Source organism: Salvelinus fontinalis, chromosome 3 (genome assembly GCF_029448725.1).
Source record: "Salvelinus fontinalis isolate EN_2023a chromosome 3, ASM2944872v1, whole genome shotgun sequence".
Classification (NCBI taxonomy): domain Eukaryota; kingdom Metazoa; phylum Chordata; class Actinopteri; order Salmoniformes; family Salmonidae; genus Salvelinus; species Salvelinus fontinalis.
Genome location: NC_074667.1, coordinates 7,878,678 through 7,895,545, shown reverse-complemented (window position 1 = coordinate 7,895,545; position 16,868 = coordinate 7,878,678). Strand labels below are relative to the sequence as shown.

Here is a 16,868-nt window from a genome sequence, read left to right as displayed (position 1 = left end):
ACATGCTTTGTAAGTAGGAAAACCTGCAAAATCAGCAGTGTATCAAATACTTGTTCTCCCCACTGTATCTGTCTAGGTTGGAACTGTTGCTGTTAAAATACAAGAAATATTTTTTATTCTGAACTGGAATAAAGTGATTGATCACATCTGTAGACCAGAAAACAGACACAGTCCTAATGAGAGCAGGTCTATTCTGGGCTCTGTTTTTGACAGTGCAACACTGAGGTCGTGCTCAGCCTTGAAACAGTTTCTGTACATGTTTGTTAAGTATGTCAGAGTTGAGAACCCTGACTCACATAGGTATGTGGTGCCAAACTGGACCAGAACATCTACTGCTTTCTCAGTCAGGCAGGAGACCGCTTCCTGCTGTAGATGAGCAACCCAGAACTGTGTGTTTGCCCTAAAAAACATATTGCTTCAATCAGTTTATTCCAGATAAGAATAACATTTACATTTACATTTAAGTCATTTAGCAGACGCTCTTATCCAGAGCGACTTACAAATTGGTGCATTCACCTTATGACATCCAGATATAACAACAATTATTATTGTATTTTAACAGCAACAGTTCCAATCTAGACTCGTTTTCAACAATTTCTACAGTAAGATGTACAGTAGGCCTGGTCATTTTTCATCTGTACTGTTACTAGAGTTACACTATCAGTAGCTAGCTTGCTTTGGCGAATGTTAGCTATTATCTGTGTACAAGGCCAGGGGATTGTTTGAAAGAGAAACTCACATCCACTACTATGAGAGTTAGTTAGTACTCCCTTACTGCTTATCGCCTGTGATGGGGAGAGCAGTGCAGTGTCTAATAATGAGCCTGATGTGGAGTACACTGAAGTGGTACATTGTCAACCTGTGGACCCTGCCAGAGGTGACTACACACACACACACACACACACACACCAGTTTTTCACTCCGGCTACCTCTCCCTCATATTCCCTTTATCTTGCTCCCCTTTTTTCCCTCCCTCTCATAGCTCTTTCTCTACCTCTTCCCTCTCTCATTCTGTCCCTGAACTCATAGCGAATCATCACAAAAGAGTTTGCTTTGCCGTCATTATTTCAGCTTATAAGACTCAGCGCCATTTCCTGGGGGGGGTTCTAATTGGCCACAATTAAGCCGTCTCCACAGTAACCTGTGTGATAACCATGGCGATCAGGCTTCCAGAAACATCTTCTGGCGAATAAACAGGAAGGGCTGAACTAATTGCCAGGCTACTCTCTAAGGTACCAACCCCCCTCGATTAGTATACTCTGTTGGCCCCCATGGGTTTGCTATGGCAGTTGGTTGAGCTTATCGTTAAGCAGGGGCGCAACTTTGGTTTTAGAAGTGGGGGGGGACATAATATTTATTTTATTATTATCCAGTTGGATAAACACTAAACAGCCTATGCGACCGCTCGGAGACGTCCACATGGTCCTAAAGCACACCTTTGCCTCCTTTTGTTTCAGAATGTGGGGGGTGGGGGGTGGGGGGCATGCCCCCCCTCCCCATCCCCATTGAAGGTTACTCCCCTGTCCTTAAGTATCCAGTACAATGATTTGCCAAGAGATGGAGCATCTGCTAAGAGACTAACAAGTAAATGTTCGTTACAAACAGTTGTAATGAAGGGATATGTGATGATGGTTATCTAATGTGTGTGTGCCCATGAGCAATGTTTAAGTGGTACAATTATGTAACAAATAAACATATTACAATTATGTAATAAACATTGTTACATTATTTTGTTTCTATGTTTTGCAGTTCCCCTGAGAAAAGGCACCGAATCGGTGTGCAGTGAAGTCCAGAACTCCCCATCCGGTGAGCCCAACGCCTTGTAAATATGGGTTACATTTATAAAGTGCTTTAAACTAGGTCTCAAAACACTTGATGTTGCCATAGGGATAACTCACCTCATCCACCAGCAGTGAGTAAAAGGAGGTAGAAGGTGAGGTATTCATTATTGTATCCAGACCTGCCGGACCAGCGGGGTCTGTTTGAAGGTGACTATTTCCTCTTGCTGTTAGCAGGAAGTTCCTGTTTTTAGACACCATCCAAGTTGAATTTGTCAGTGAAGCAGTCCATGTGGAAATGTAACTTTTATCAATCCACATTTAACATAAAACCCGTAACATACCTTTTGTTTGTAACTCTCATCTCTGGTGAATTGGTGCGTGTTTAGGATAAGGGTGAGTGTTTAGGAAGAGGGCAGGGACTGCACTTGTTGCTTTTTGGCATAGTTATACCCCTGCTGTGATAAAAAAAATGGGTCTCTGCTTCAAGGGAACCAATGAGTCAGCAACTAGGCCTGGGCGTCATAACTGTCAAATGAGTCATCATGATGAATACATTCAGAGAATGATTATTATTCAATGCCCTCCGAATGTGGTCTAATGAAAGAGGAAAGGGAGGATGATATGCACATCCTGAACTTGAAAATACTGGTGCTGGGATGAGAAACAATACACATAATGGGAGTCCCTCATTCCTTTATCAAATGAAAGAGTACACACACAGAGACACAGGTTATACACTATGTCATCTCTGTAATGGACTAGAGGTTGTCCTTCTTCCCTGATCCTGTGTCTTGTTTTCCCAGGTGCACCTAGTGACCATTATGACTATGTAAGTACAGTTTGAGGCTCCGTGTCTTACATTTTACTGTCTGTGACTGAGGCACTGTGAAAACAAACGCACGCGGCTAACACACTCAGTAACAGCAACTGACCTTTCCTCCAGCCGACAAAAAAGGGTGAGGAGTGACATAATCAAGGCCACAGGGCACACCTTCTCCTTCCCTCTCTCCCTCTTTCCCTCCCTCCTTCCCTTTCCCAACCAGCCCCAGTCACTCTGTGGGCTGAGGCTCTTGGGTACTAGTAATTTCCCTGTGCAGGAGAGGGAAGCTGTGGTCAGAGTTTCCAGGCAAGAACAAAGGGAATTTGGTCTAGGGCTTCCTTCCCAGTGAGATCAGCAGCCAAAACGCCCAGTCAAATTATACCTCCATGCACAGCTCAACCTCAACCACCACGCTGGCCTCCTCTGGCTACTCACCAAGACACATCAGTGATTTACAGACAGCTCCTTACAGTCCACACTGTTTTCTCTTACTTGGGACTAAGGCCGAGTTATCTGTTTTGGAGGGGAATTTGACATAATGAGTCAGGATATGACATGGTCTAAACTTAATTCACTCCTTGATGGAAAAGGAGGAGCAGCCAAGATTGTGGTGAGGTGGTTTTTAGCGATAAAGGCATTTCATTGTGTGTTTTTGAATGTGTGCAGCTACCCCTGGAGAAATATCGTTTCGTATTCTGTGAAGCCTTGGTGAAATACGGTGTAGTATTCTGTGAGGACCACTTTCAACAGTTGCGGATGGATTTTTCGCCTGCCTTGAGAGAATCGGATTGTGTTCCAATGTGATGGTATAGAGTTGTGCTGTAATAGTTTTGATTTGGGTTGCGTTACGGTGTAACTTTTCTGTGTGTGATGGTATTGAGGTTAGTTACGCTGTTGACTTTGGTTGTGACCGTGTTTACATAATTGACACTGTTGAGCAGTGCAGTGTGTCAATATTCAGTGAGATGGATCTCTGTTGTCTCAGCAGGGTTCAGTGGAGTACGCCTATCTCAACGGTGACCAAACCGGAGGTCAACCAGGACATGCTGGAGGTCAATCACCAGGACCACCATGACCTGGAGTAAAGGTTACCTCTGATCCCTCGCGACCCCTCACACTAGGACCACAAACTAAATTCTCCCCACCTCTGCCCCCGACCTTAACCACAGTCCTTATTTTCATATTGTTCTTGTATTCTGTACCTTTTCCCTACAAGGAAAATTGTTGACTCATGTAAGCTGTAGATATTTTGCATAATTTTATAGCCAAGTAAAATCACAAATCCTAATTAGGACTAATTAGTTCTATCATACCTTGTAGACTCTTATCTTTGTTGACCTTTTCATCATGTCTCATAACCATAGAGGTTGGTACAGTGTTGAGTTAGCCTGGCCCCTCCCTCGAACGCAGTTCTCTTTGATCTCCTAAATGGACAGCATGACAGTTATGCTCTGTCATGATGGCTAAAAAAATCCCCCTTTCAGACTTCTGTTGCAGGGCAGTGTGAGTGGGCTGATAACCTCCCTACTGTCACTAGACTGGGTCCACACCCAAACCAGGGCACACTCCTGTAGGGCCATCCCTGAATCACACTATGGCAATAACTATGGGGGGAAAAGAGTGAATGTAAACAGAGGATCTGCCTGTCACCAGCTGCTCAGCCTGATGGTATATGGTGTTTGTGATATCACATCCTGACAAGCTGTGTCCAAGTGTGTCGAAAGTTGGAGGGAGAACAGTGTCAGGCCTGAAATGACTCAGACATACAGAATTGTACATGGTTATAAATTACCTTCTTACTGCAGTTACTGTTTTTCTAACACACAAAATTATCCAAGTAAAGTCAAGGTAATGTTATAAAAAAATATTTAAAAATCGATCTTTCTAAACTTTGAGTATCGTATGTTACGTTATTACGGTGTGTTATGTAATACGTTATATTAATAGAGAATGGTTACAATCGTCCTGTAAATTACAACACCATTGTAAGGGCTTCCGAATGGCGCAGCAGTCTAAGGCACTGCATGTCAGTGCTAGAGGCATCACTACAGACCCTGGTTCGATTCCAGGCTGTATCACAACCGGCTGTGATTGGGAGTCCAATAGGGCGGCTCACAATTGGCCCAGCGTCATCCGGGTTAGGGTTTGGCTGGGGTAGGACGTCATTAGAAATAAGAATTTGTTCTCAACTGACTTGCCTAGTTAAATAAAGGTTAAATAAAAAAGTAACCAATATCTAATATAGTGGTCTATGATTGTTGTAATATTCAGCATGGCCAGTAGAGGGCAGCATCCTCTTAAAAATACAGTGACGCGTATACAAGAAAGTTACTGCTGCCTTATCCTCCACACACACATTCGCTGTGGGGAGTTATTGTTGTGTGGGTTCCGCCATCTTGTGACTAAAACTAGTATGTGTCAGATAGTTTTGAATCATAAGAGCGATAAGAGCACATATCTCTAATTCTCAGTTAGTAGTGCTGATCTAGGGTGTCCATGTTATTTATTATGATTTAAAAAAGCTATAACTGATCCTAGATCAGACATCACTCCTACTCTGAGACGCGTTTCAAATACATAACCCTGATTCTGTTTTTGTTTATTTTGGAGAGGAGAATCCTATTTGGTTGTTTTTGTGAAACTATAATAAATGTAGGCCTATGCCATCTTAAACTTAGAGCACTTGTAGAGTAACTAACTGTCTTCTTAGAAACAGATAAACAAAATTTTCACACCTTAAAAACGCGTTCATACAACTGTGACGTCTTCGTAGCCCTCCCTCCACTGAGTGTTGCATCCTCGAGTATGGTGCATAATGTCTATCCTGCGTTGTTTACGAACATGTCAGCTAACACCGAGACATACCCTCGTAATCATCTCTCGTTGTCTCGACAACAGAACATGCCGTCAATTATCTATCTAAATGGTCATTTCCTCTCTTTGATAACCTCGAGGCCATTGTGGAACTGTAATGGCAGCATTGGCATGACAACCACAAATAAACTCTCTTCGATCTAAGGGCCATTTACATCATGTCCCCAGTTCTCTCTCTCTCACACTCTCTCTCACATATATCGTGGTCAGAAGCCTGTTAAAGACTAATTAAAGGAAATTACCGGAATGGCCGTAACATCGCTTATATATATATCGTGGTCAGAAGCCTGTTAAAGACTAATTAAAGGAAATTACCGGAATGGCCGTAACATCGCTTGAGTGCTTCGATTGTTGGCCTGTGTTAATGGAATCATGAAGCTGTGCTTTTGGATGAATACATTCGGTTAATTTGTGCGCACCATTTTTCACATCTAGAATGGGAAGTGGAATAATATGTTTTGCTGGATCAGACAAGATGAGAGTAGCCTATAATATGATAGTAATATAACTTATGTAGCCAAATAGCATTGTTTTATAGCTCAAACACATAGCATCATTGGCCTAATGAAATGTCGGGGACCAGGGTAACAGTTAGTGCTCATACATCCTTCTATTTGAAATATAATTCGCATATTGACTTACAGATAAAATTAAAACAATAGATTAACATCCTGCCAACCTTCACGCCCAATACTATTGTTCCTGCCCTGCAGGCACTGTGAGTGTTGCTAATACGGGCATGTGGTGATTGGGTGTGGAGAGAAACCTGTGTATTTGTTTTGTCTATCTGTCATTACAGAGTAGCCGACTTAGTACTTAGTGTGTTTATATTAATGGAAGTAGATTGGACTGACTGTGAAAACAGCGCGGAAAATAATTAACTCGCATGACAGTAGTTGAGATGGTGTGGACAAACCAAGTGTGAGCGGAGCAACTGTCTAATCAGTTCGTCAGCCAATCGTGTGACAGATTAGATGACTGTGAGAAGAGCTGGCACCCTTTAATGCGATGTTAGTCATGACACCTACTAGTATTTGTACATAAGCAGAAAAGTTGTGAATTTGTGTTATCTGTCTGTGTTTGGAAGGAAAACACATCTATGTAAACAACATTATGGTGCCAAACATTTAAGAATTCTATTATCTGAAAGGAAGCACGGGAATGCAATTAAACGGCCTATCGTGCACTGTAACTAAGGTGTGAATTACACCTCTTAGATCCATGCACGTTATTTCTTTGAAAGGGTGATGAAAAGTATTGTCATCTGGGTTCAAAATAAAATTCTGGGCAATAGCAAAGAATACAAGAACTTAACATAGGCTGAAACCTGTCTGAAAGAAGTGCCTTGTCTGCTCTTGCCCATAGGGCAGAGAAAGAATACCAGTTTGTCACTGGTATGCTGGCAGTTAGACCAGATAAGGACGTGCAAACAATCTATTGGCCTTTATGCAGCTCAGCTGTTAAAATGGACTTTGTGTAAGCTTTATTTGCCCTAAGCCATCTTTATTAAATATATGCTGAAAATGCACAGTTTATGACTGACTCGGTTGTAGAGTATTTTTACATTTACATTTAAGTCATTTAGCAGACGCTCTTATCCAGAGCGACTTACAAATTGGTGCATTCACCTTATGATATCCAGTGGAACAACCACTTTACAATAGTGCATCTAAATCTTTTAAAGGGGGGGGGGGGGTTAGAAGGATTACTTTATCCTATCCTAGGTATTCCTTAAAGAGGTGGGGTTTCAGGTGTCTCCGGAAGGTGGTGATTGACTCCGCTGACCTGGCGTCGTGAGGGAGTTTGTTCCACCATTGGGGTGCCAGAGCAGCGAACAGTTTTGACTGGGCTGAGCGGGAACTGTACTTCCTCAGAGGTAGGGAGGCGAGCAGGCCAGAGGTGGATGAACGCAATGCCCTTGTTTGGGTGTAGGGCCTGATCAGGGCCTGAAGGTACGGAGGTGCCGTTCCCCTCGCAGCTCCGTAGGCAAGCACCATGGTCTTGTAGCGGATGCGAGCTTCAACTGGAAGCCAGTGGAGAGAGCGGAGGAGCGGGGTGACGTGAGAGAACTTGGGAAGGTTGAACACCAAACGGGCTGCGGCGTTCTGGATGAGTTGTAGGGGTTTAATGGCACAGGCAGGGAGCCTGTGTATGTCATCAGTGTTTCAGTATTGACCAATACTGTGACCGGCTTCTAGTGCACTCAAGGATGATACATAGCCAATTAGCTGCAGAGGTTCTGTTAGTCATCACCAGCACACTGTCACATTCATGCCTAAAAGATCACACGACAATTTAGGTCTAAAAGGCTCAGTGTAGAGTAGTGTATTTGTCGAAAATCAAAGGTGAGGAATAAAAAAGAAATAAAAGGTGTCCCTTTGATAAGAGAGGTCAAGGAACACACAGCACTTGTCTGTAGATATAGAACATTTGACCTATCACGGGAAATATTCATCCAAAATCAGTTAAATAAAACATTTCAATTATAATAGCCTACTATGGACGAGGAGACACATCTCGGAACACGCAACCTATATAGCTACTGCTGTGTACAGCTTTTCAAGTTTGAATGTCACGTGCACAAGTACAGTGAAATGCCTTTCTTGCAAGCACCATACCCAGCAATGCAGTAATCATTATGATGTAGCACTAAAAATAACATAAGGTAGAACAAAAACACAAAAATAGGAAATAAGAACAAGAAAGTAAGAAGCTATACAGGGTCAATTATCTATTCATATACTGTCCATATTGTCTATACACACCATTATACATGCTCTATATTCATATTCTGGTCTCTGACATTGTTCGTTCTGATATTTCTTAATTTAAAGGAAATGACGTGTGTATTATTTTTTGTATTACTGCACTGTTGGAGCTAGAAACACAAGCATTTCGCTGCACCTGCTGTACCATCTGCAAATCTGTGTAGACAACAAGTAAACTTTGATTTGAAGTCTAAGAAACAGGTTTACAATGACAGTATCAACAATTGTGTAAAAGGTTTTATGCTAGCTTACCGTAAATGTAAACAATATAATACTATATTATTTGTTACCTCATTTTATATTGTACTGTATAACATCAAATGTCAGGGTTACTGAATGGAAACACCATGTATGAATTAGAAAAATGTTCATTATTATTTTCAATTCATGAAATTGAAACTGACAGTGAGTTGAGTTTAATTAATTACAACATTGCTGGCCATAATACCAACCTGGTATGAGTAAGTGTTGTGTGACGTGTTCAAGAAATACTGTACAAAGTCTGCGACGGTTAGGTCACAGGAGCTAACTCATCCCAAATAAGGAGCCATCAGCACACATCATAATTATTTTTTCCTATTCATGGTTATCACTATGCTGACGCTGCATTGAATACGTTGATTAACCAGTTGTCATGGCTATTTCCCAATAGACCTTTCCTCCATATAGAATTTTTCTAGATCCTTGATATCCTTTGTCTGCGTGTATGGACTGCCCTCTTCAATTCAAACCACAGGAGGCTGAGCCGGCCATTGCAAAAATAGAGATTTTCTGGTGAAGTTACCATATATTGGTGGATTTTGATGTGTGCTTGGAGTTATTGTCTTGCTGGAAGACCCACTTGTGGCCAGGTTTCAGGGGACAGGAGCTGATCTATGCTACTATGCCCATCAATGGGGCGCTGGCAAAGACCTCACCTCGTGCCTGCTTTCCAATGGTCGTCAATGGGGAGAACAGAATTAGGTAGGTTTAGAATGACCTGTTCAAACTTCAACATAGTATATGTTTGTGTGTCAGATATCACCCATCCCTAGCTTCCATTGGTAATAGAACATTGACTGTGTGTACTGTATGTGTTCACAGAAACATGTATGGAGCCAGCACATGGGGACTTGCAAGATGATGTGATGAGGTCGCTACGGGCTTGATACTGATGTCTCTCAATGGAGAGAGACCTGGCACTCGGCATAAACATTTTACTTGACAAAACTTTTACTTGTATTGTCTTTTTTTATTATGGAATGGGGAGGAAGAAACCCTGTTATTCTGCATCAGGATCAGGGAATTACTGATAGGGGACACACCACACAGGAAGGTATGACCTCTCTGTTTGCCAAAGTAGCCCCATTACCACCAGACAAAATGCCGATAGGCACATTGTCTGGAATTGGCTGGGAATGACAATGAAAGGTGAAATGTGCACATTGTTATATTAGCAGAACACCGCTTCTATGGTATTAAGTAAAGCAGGTGTCAAGCTCATTCCTTGGAGGGCCAAGTGTCTGCGGTTTTTCGCTCCACCCTTGTAGTTGATTGAGGAACTCCCCTCACCTGGTTGTGAAAGTCTTAATTGAAAGGAAAAAACTCAAACCCGCAGGCACTGCCCTCTGTGGAATGAGTTTGACACCCCTGATGTAAAAGGTTGTTTATTTTACATGGACCTGTTACTATGTTTGAAAGTTATCAAAACACTTAGTTTAGAATATCTACATAAATTCAGCAATTGCCTTCTTCTCATATTACTCTGTAAGCTACCTACCTATTCAAAGCCTCTTCCCGGAATTCAACCTGCAGGAGGTTTGATTGTTTGACTGAGTGGGGGAAAACACCTGCGGGCAAGGTTCCGACAGATGGCTGTGTCTTGGTGGTACCATGGACACAACCATGAAACACCCACATCAAAACACACCCCCAATCCAGCTCATGTTTGGCTTCTGTCATGGCCAGGGATGTTGCTGTAAAATGTATTCTGATCAATTCTAAATAAATGATATTTAATTACCATAAATACTCTAAATGGTGGTTTCTTCCTTCTCTTCTCTCTGGTGGTGGCGCGAATGATGGAATAACTGTAGACGTGTGTGCAGAGGTCGGAGGCTTGCCCACTTTGAGCGGGCCAAATCCAACGTAATAAGAACAGCCGCAGACAGCCGCAGACATAAAAATATACCAGGGGTTGCTAGAATGGCTGTCTTCAAAACACTTTATGGATTTAGGGCTCATGTACGATGCACTTTAACCCTACTGTCAGAGTGCTACAGAAACAAACTGATACACCGCGTGAACCTTATCACACCAGCAAGATCTAGGTTCCAAATTCACCGCGTGTGGGCCTCCCGAGTGTCCCAGGCTGTGTCACAGCCGGCCTGACCAGGAGAGCCATGAGGTGGCGCACAATTGGCCCAACGTCGTCCAGGTTAGGAGAGGGTTTGGTCGGCCGCGATTTCCTTTTCCCATCGCGCCCTTTTCCCAGCGACTCCTTGGGGTGGGCCGGGTGCCTGCAAGCTGACTTCGGTCACCAGCTGTATGGTGTTTCCTCCGACACATTGGTGCGGCTGACTTCCGGGTTAAGCGAGCAGTGTGTCAAGAAGCAGTGCGGCTTGGCAGGGTCGTGTTTTGGAGGACGCATGGCTCTCACATGGCTCTCTCCGGAGTCCATAGGGGAGTTGCAGTGATGGGACAAGACTGTAACTACCAATTGGATATCACAAAATTGGGGTGAAAAAGGAGTAAAAGTACAACAACAAAAATATAAGAAAATAAAATCACTGGGTGTAGGCCTTGATGTTCATTAAACTCCACGGACCCATAGCCTCGGAAAGTAATTTGGGGGTGCTATGTCATCACTGTAGATGGCTATATCAGTCTGCTAATACGGGAATATTGAAGGCCCAGTGCACAACTTTTGTGAAAAATGTAATTAAAATATATATATTTTTCAGGGGGTGCTTCAGCGCCCCTACTTCCCGCGGCTATGCATGGACCCCTCTTGCCAGTGGAACCCAGAACAGTAGAGTATGTGACCACTTGGTTAGGGTGCTGTCGTTTCAGTGCCGCAATTCGAAGGGTGCTCAAATCGCTTAAAATAACCCTCATCTAGATCTGTGTCTGTTGCCTACTCCTAATAGTCTGCTCATCACTTATTATTATTAGAAATAGATTCACTTCTCACAATGGTGCTAATTTAATTTATTTAACCTTTATTTAACAAGGCAAGTCAGTTAAGAACAAATTCTTATTTACAACGAAGGCCTAGGAACAGAACTGCCCTGTTCAGGTTTTTACCTTGTCAGTTTGGGGATTCGATCTAGCAACCTTCCGGTTACTGGCCCAACGCTCTAACTACTAGGCTACCTGCCGTCCTAGATAGGCCTACTATATTACAGTATATGATATTATATTCAGTTCTGTTATGTCAAATACTTATTAATCATTATGTGATCTTGTGAGACATTGATTCAGCTTTGATCTAACTTTACCCTCTTAGGCCTCACTCCCCCCTATCTGAGATATCTACTGCAGCCCTCATCCTCCACATACAACACCCGTTCTGCTAGTCACATTCTGTTAAATGTCCTCAAAGCACACACATAAATGTCGCTCCTCTTTTCAGTTCGCTGCAGCTCTAGCGACTGGAACGAGCTGCAACAAACACTCAAACTGGACAGTTTTATCTCAGTCTCTTCATTCAAAGACTCAATCATGGATACTCTTACTGACAGTTGTGGCTGCTTTGTGTGATGTATTGTTGTCTCTACCTTCTTGCCCTTTGTGCTGTTGTCTGTGCTCAACAATGTTTGTACCATGTTTTGTGCTGCTACCATGTTGTCATGTAGTGTTCCTACCATGCTGTGTTGTCATGTGTTGATGCCTCGCTATGTTGTCGTCTTAGGTCTCGCTTTGTGTAGTGTTGTCTCTCTTGTTGTGATGTGTGTTTTGTCCTATATTTATATTGTATTTATTTTTAGTCCCCACAGGAGGCCTTTTGCCTTTTGGTAGGCCGTCATTGTAAATAAGAATTTGTTCTTAACTGACTTGCCTAGTTAAATAAAGTTTAAATAAAACGAATATGTTACACCAAAAACACCTCAGTCATTTCTTGTCTGAAACTGAATAGTCACGTTTTTCCTCATGTGGCCAAAACTGAGCAGTGCACACTACTATGCAGGAAAAATGCTTTGACAATAGGCCTACAAGAGAGGCTTATAGTTCAACACTATCTGCTTTAATTTGCTGATGAAACAGTAATTCAAGAAGATCTAAATGCATATTCCCATGAAACTGATTGAGATCAAATGATTGGCATGCAGTTTGGACATTTTCACCGGTAAAACGGGAAGAATTATTCTTGGCCTATTTTGAAATGAGGTACAGTGGGAAGAAAAAGTATGTGGACCCTTTAGAATTACCTGGATTTCAGCATAAATTGGTCATAAAATGTTATCTGATCTTCATCTAAGCCACAACAATAGACAAGCACAGTCTGCTTAAACTAATAACACACAAACAATTACTTTTCATGTCTTTATTGAACACACGGTGTAAACATTCACAGTGCAGGTTGGGGAAAGTATGTGAACCCTTGGATTTACTAACCGGTTGGCCCTCCTTTGGCAACAATAACCTCAACCAAACGTTTTCTGTAGCTGCGGATCAGACCTGAATTTTGGACCATTCCTCTTTACAAAACTGTTTCAGTTCCACAATATTCTTGGGATGTCTGGTGTGAACCGCTCTCTTGAGGTCATGCCACAGCATCTCAATCGGGTTGAGGTTACTTTTGTAATCCTTTCCAGCTTTAGGGAAGACAACAATTCTTAATCTTAGGTCTTCTGAGATCTCTTTTGTTCGAGGCATGGTTCACATCAGGCAATGCTTCTTGTGAATAGCCAACTCAAATTTTGTGAGTTTTTTTATGGGGTAGGGCAGCTCAAACCAAAATCTCCAATCTCGTGTCATTGATTTGACTCCTGACTCCAATTAGCTACACTGTGAATGTTTAAATGATGTATTCAATAAGACAAGAAAAATACAATCATTTGTGTGTTATTAGTTTAAGCACACTGAGTTTGTCTATTGTTGCGACTTAGATGAAGATCAAATTTATGCAGAAATACAGGTAATTTCAAAGGGTTCCCATACTTTTTCTTGCCACTGTATGCCTAACTTGGTGTTTGAGGGTATTAAAAACTGAACATTTTATTGAGATAATAGGCCTGTGTGGGCATAGGCAGACATTGCAATTGGAGGATGCATTTTATGCCTATTCTACATCGATATTCAATAGGCCACATCTGTCAATACATACTTTGAGGAATTATGAGGTCCTAAAAAAAATTATTGCTCTCATTTTGGCTCCCGAGTGGCGCAGTGGTCTAAGGCACTGCATCTCAGTGCTAGAGGCATGCGTCACTACAGACATCCTGGTTCGATTCCGGGCTGTATCACAACTGGCCGTGATTGGGAATCCCAAAGGGCGGCGCACAACTGGCCCAGCATCGTCCGGGTTTGGCGGGTGTAGGCCGTCATTGTAAATAAGAATTTGTTCTTAACTGATTTGACTAGTTAAATAAAGGTTACATGTTTTAATTGCACTACACCACTGGTCATGGCCGCCAGGATTTCTTGAGGAGCAAGCCAAAAAACGAGGCCAAATCAGCATGTGCAGTAACCCCTTCAGCAAGAGTCCCAGGACCAGTGGAAGCAAAATAGCCCCATAACATCAAAGATCCACCACCATATTTTACAGTAGGTATGAGGTAATCACTGGTGTGTGTGACCAAAGAGCTCTATTTTATGTCATCGGACCATAGCACCGGCTGGAGTATGCTAAACGGCATTGGCACTTGAATTGGAACTGGTGCTATGGTCAGAAAAGTACCTCCTACCTACTGTAAAATTTAGTGTGGATCTTTGATATTTTGGAGCTATTTAGCTTCCACTGGTCCTGGGGTCCTTGTTTAGGTCAACGGCATCATTAACTTTGCCAAGTACTGGGACATTTTAGTCAAAAACCTGGTTGCCTCTGCCAGGAGGCTGAAACTTGGCCGGAAGTGGATCTTCCACCAAGACAATGACCCCAAGCGCACAAAAAAATATCCACAAATATATGGTAAATTGACCACAAAATAAACATTTTGCAATGGCCATCTCAGTCTCCGGACTTGAACCTCATTGAAAACTTGTGGTTTGAATTGAAGCGCAGATGAAGGATATCAAGGATATGGAAAGATTATGTATGGAGGAATGGTCTAAGGGTGTTTCTACACTTGGTCCCTTTCAGCCATTTTTTGTGTACTCTGTGCAGTTTACATAATGTTTTTGGTGCAGTGTAAACACTCCAAATGAGCCCCTGAAGCTAACTGTTCTGGTTACCTTTTTTAGGGCAACATAGCTCCCTATGTTCGCTTTTCATTATTCCCGCACCACACACTACTGCAACACCGTTTCCCCTGCCATAATCCAGGTTTGCCTGAAAAAAACGTGTGCTGTTTTTGGATATTGAGTAGTGATTGTTAAGGATGAACAGAAATGTCAAAATATGTGTGGAGTTTTTAGTTCAGATAATTTGTTTGAAATATGTGATCGATAGGCTGAACAGCTTCATAAGCTGTTTATTCAATTGTGGGGTTTCAATAGTGTGAGAAGATGACGTATTTGGTGAGAATCAAAACATCGGGTACAAAATGTCTCTTAAAGGACCAGCAGCCTACATTGGATTTATTCTGTTACTGATAATATTTACTTTAATAGTATCTTCTGATTACAATTATGTCATCTTTTCGTTCCTACAGACAGTGAGTCACGTGGACGTAACTTGATATATAAAAGCAGGCAGACAGGCATCAAGGCATTCAGTTACTGTTCAGTTACTGAACATTAGAATGGGTAAAACAAGTGACCTAAGCGACTCTGAGTGTGGTATGATCATCGGTGCCAGGCGCGCCGGTTCCAGTATCTCAGAAACGGCTGCCCTCCTGTGCTTTTCTCGCACGACGGTGTCTAGGGTTTACTGACAAACCAGTCATCGGCAGTCCTGTGGGCGAAAACAGTTTGTTGATGCGAGAGGTCGAAGGAGAATGGCAATTAATGAGTAAGCTAACAGGCAGGCCACAAACAGACATAACAGTGCAGTACAACAGTGGTGTGGCATCTCAGAACGCACAACTCATTGATCCTTGCCACGGATGGGCTATTGCAGCAGACGACCACACCGGGTTCCACTAATGTCAGCTAAAAACAAGAAGTGGCTCCAGTGGGCACACGATCACCAACACCAGACAATTGAGGAGTGGAAAAACGTAGACTGGAACATGACATCTTGTAGAATCTCCTGAATAATTCAGGCTGTTCTAGTGGCAAAAGGGTGTCAGACCCAGTACTAGATGGGTGTACCTAATAAACTGGTGACTTTAAATATGTATAATATTGGAAAGGGAAAGGGGATACCCTAGTCAGTTGTACAACTGAATGCATCTTCCGTATTTAACCCAACCCCTTTGAATCAGAGAGTATTTTCAGTTAGATTTCAGAACCATCTGGACATAAAAGTAGATCTGTGTGTGACAAAGCGGTAATCTGCAAAAAATATTTCCAGTAGGACCAAGGGCATGAATATTTATTGTAAGTGTACCATTGATAAGAATGGTCAAGGAACTTGTCTGTAGACTTGTAGCTCATATGGATAGGAAGGTACTGAAAATTAGACATCACAGGAAATATGAATGTGAAATCAGTTAGATAAAAAATGTACAATTCTAATGATAAATATAATTTTGGAAATCAAAGGGGGGGAACATTGGGGGGGTGCCAAGGAACCAACCACATTTGTCCAGATCTATAGCTCATATGGACAGTGAGCTATTGAAATTTAGACCTATCACAAGAAATATTAATGTAAAATCATTAAAAAATAGAATTGTTGTGGGGGGGAACTAAGATCTCTAGATCATTTGAGACAATTAAGTGTTTCTGTAAACACCAAGTTTGGCTGATTGCAGTTTTAAGACGGCCCCTTAAAGGCGCTCCATGCTCAACCTGACATCTGCATTATTAAGGGGATACAGCCTATGTCGAGTTCATGGCATTCTTAAAGCCAATTTATGCTTGATCTGAAAAATGTGGTTGTGGAGGGTGAGACGCAATTCGGGCCTCCAAAGGCAAGCATTGCCATGATTGGTTGACTGTAGGTGGGGGCGGGAAGTCCTGTATAAAGACAAAATCACTTCCTTGACTACTTCCTTCACAACAGCTCCATGCTGCTCTGCAAAGCGCAAGAAGTATGAATGTCCTGACTTTTGCAGAGGCTGTATCACCGTAAATGCTGCATGGCGAATGCAGATGACGAATTGACCATATAGCGCCCTTAATATTTCCCCATTGAAGGAATAAATTCTGTACCTTGCTCTCTATCACCATAATCATCCTAGAACCTTATGTCGAAGAGGTATTGTCGAGCAAACTCCGAATTTCAAAACAATATGCAAACTGAAAACAAATGTACTGCAGTCTTTAATAACCGGCAAAGTATCATTCGCCATTCCATCTGCCATCTCCTCTCATGAATATTATACTGTTTCAACACATTTTCTACATAAAACCTTAAGCCTTCATTCTAAGGCATTT

At 42.2% G+C, this 16,868-nt stretch overlaps 1 long non-coding RNA gene across 1 annotated transcript; it reads left to right on the top strand.

Annotated features, from left to right (window-relative positions):
* Window positions 1-93: 93 nt before the first annotated feature.
* On the top strand, window positions 94-7,162 carry LOC129837815 (uncharacterized). Its single transcript, XR_008756759.1, has 4 exons — window positions 94-1,584; window positions 1,750-1,806; window positions 2,585-2,610; window positions 3,590-7,162. It is a non-coding gene; the product is annotated as an uncharacterized LOC129837815 (long non-coding RNA).
* The last annotated feature ends 9,706 nt before the right edge of the window (window positions 7,163-16,868 follow it).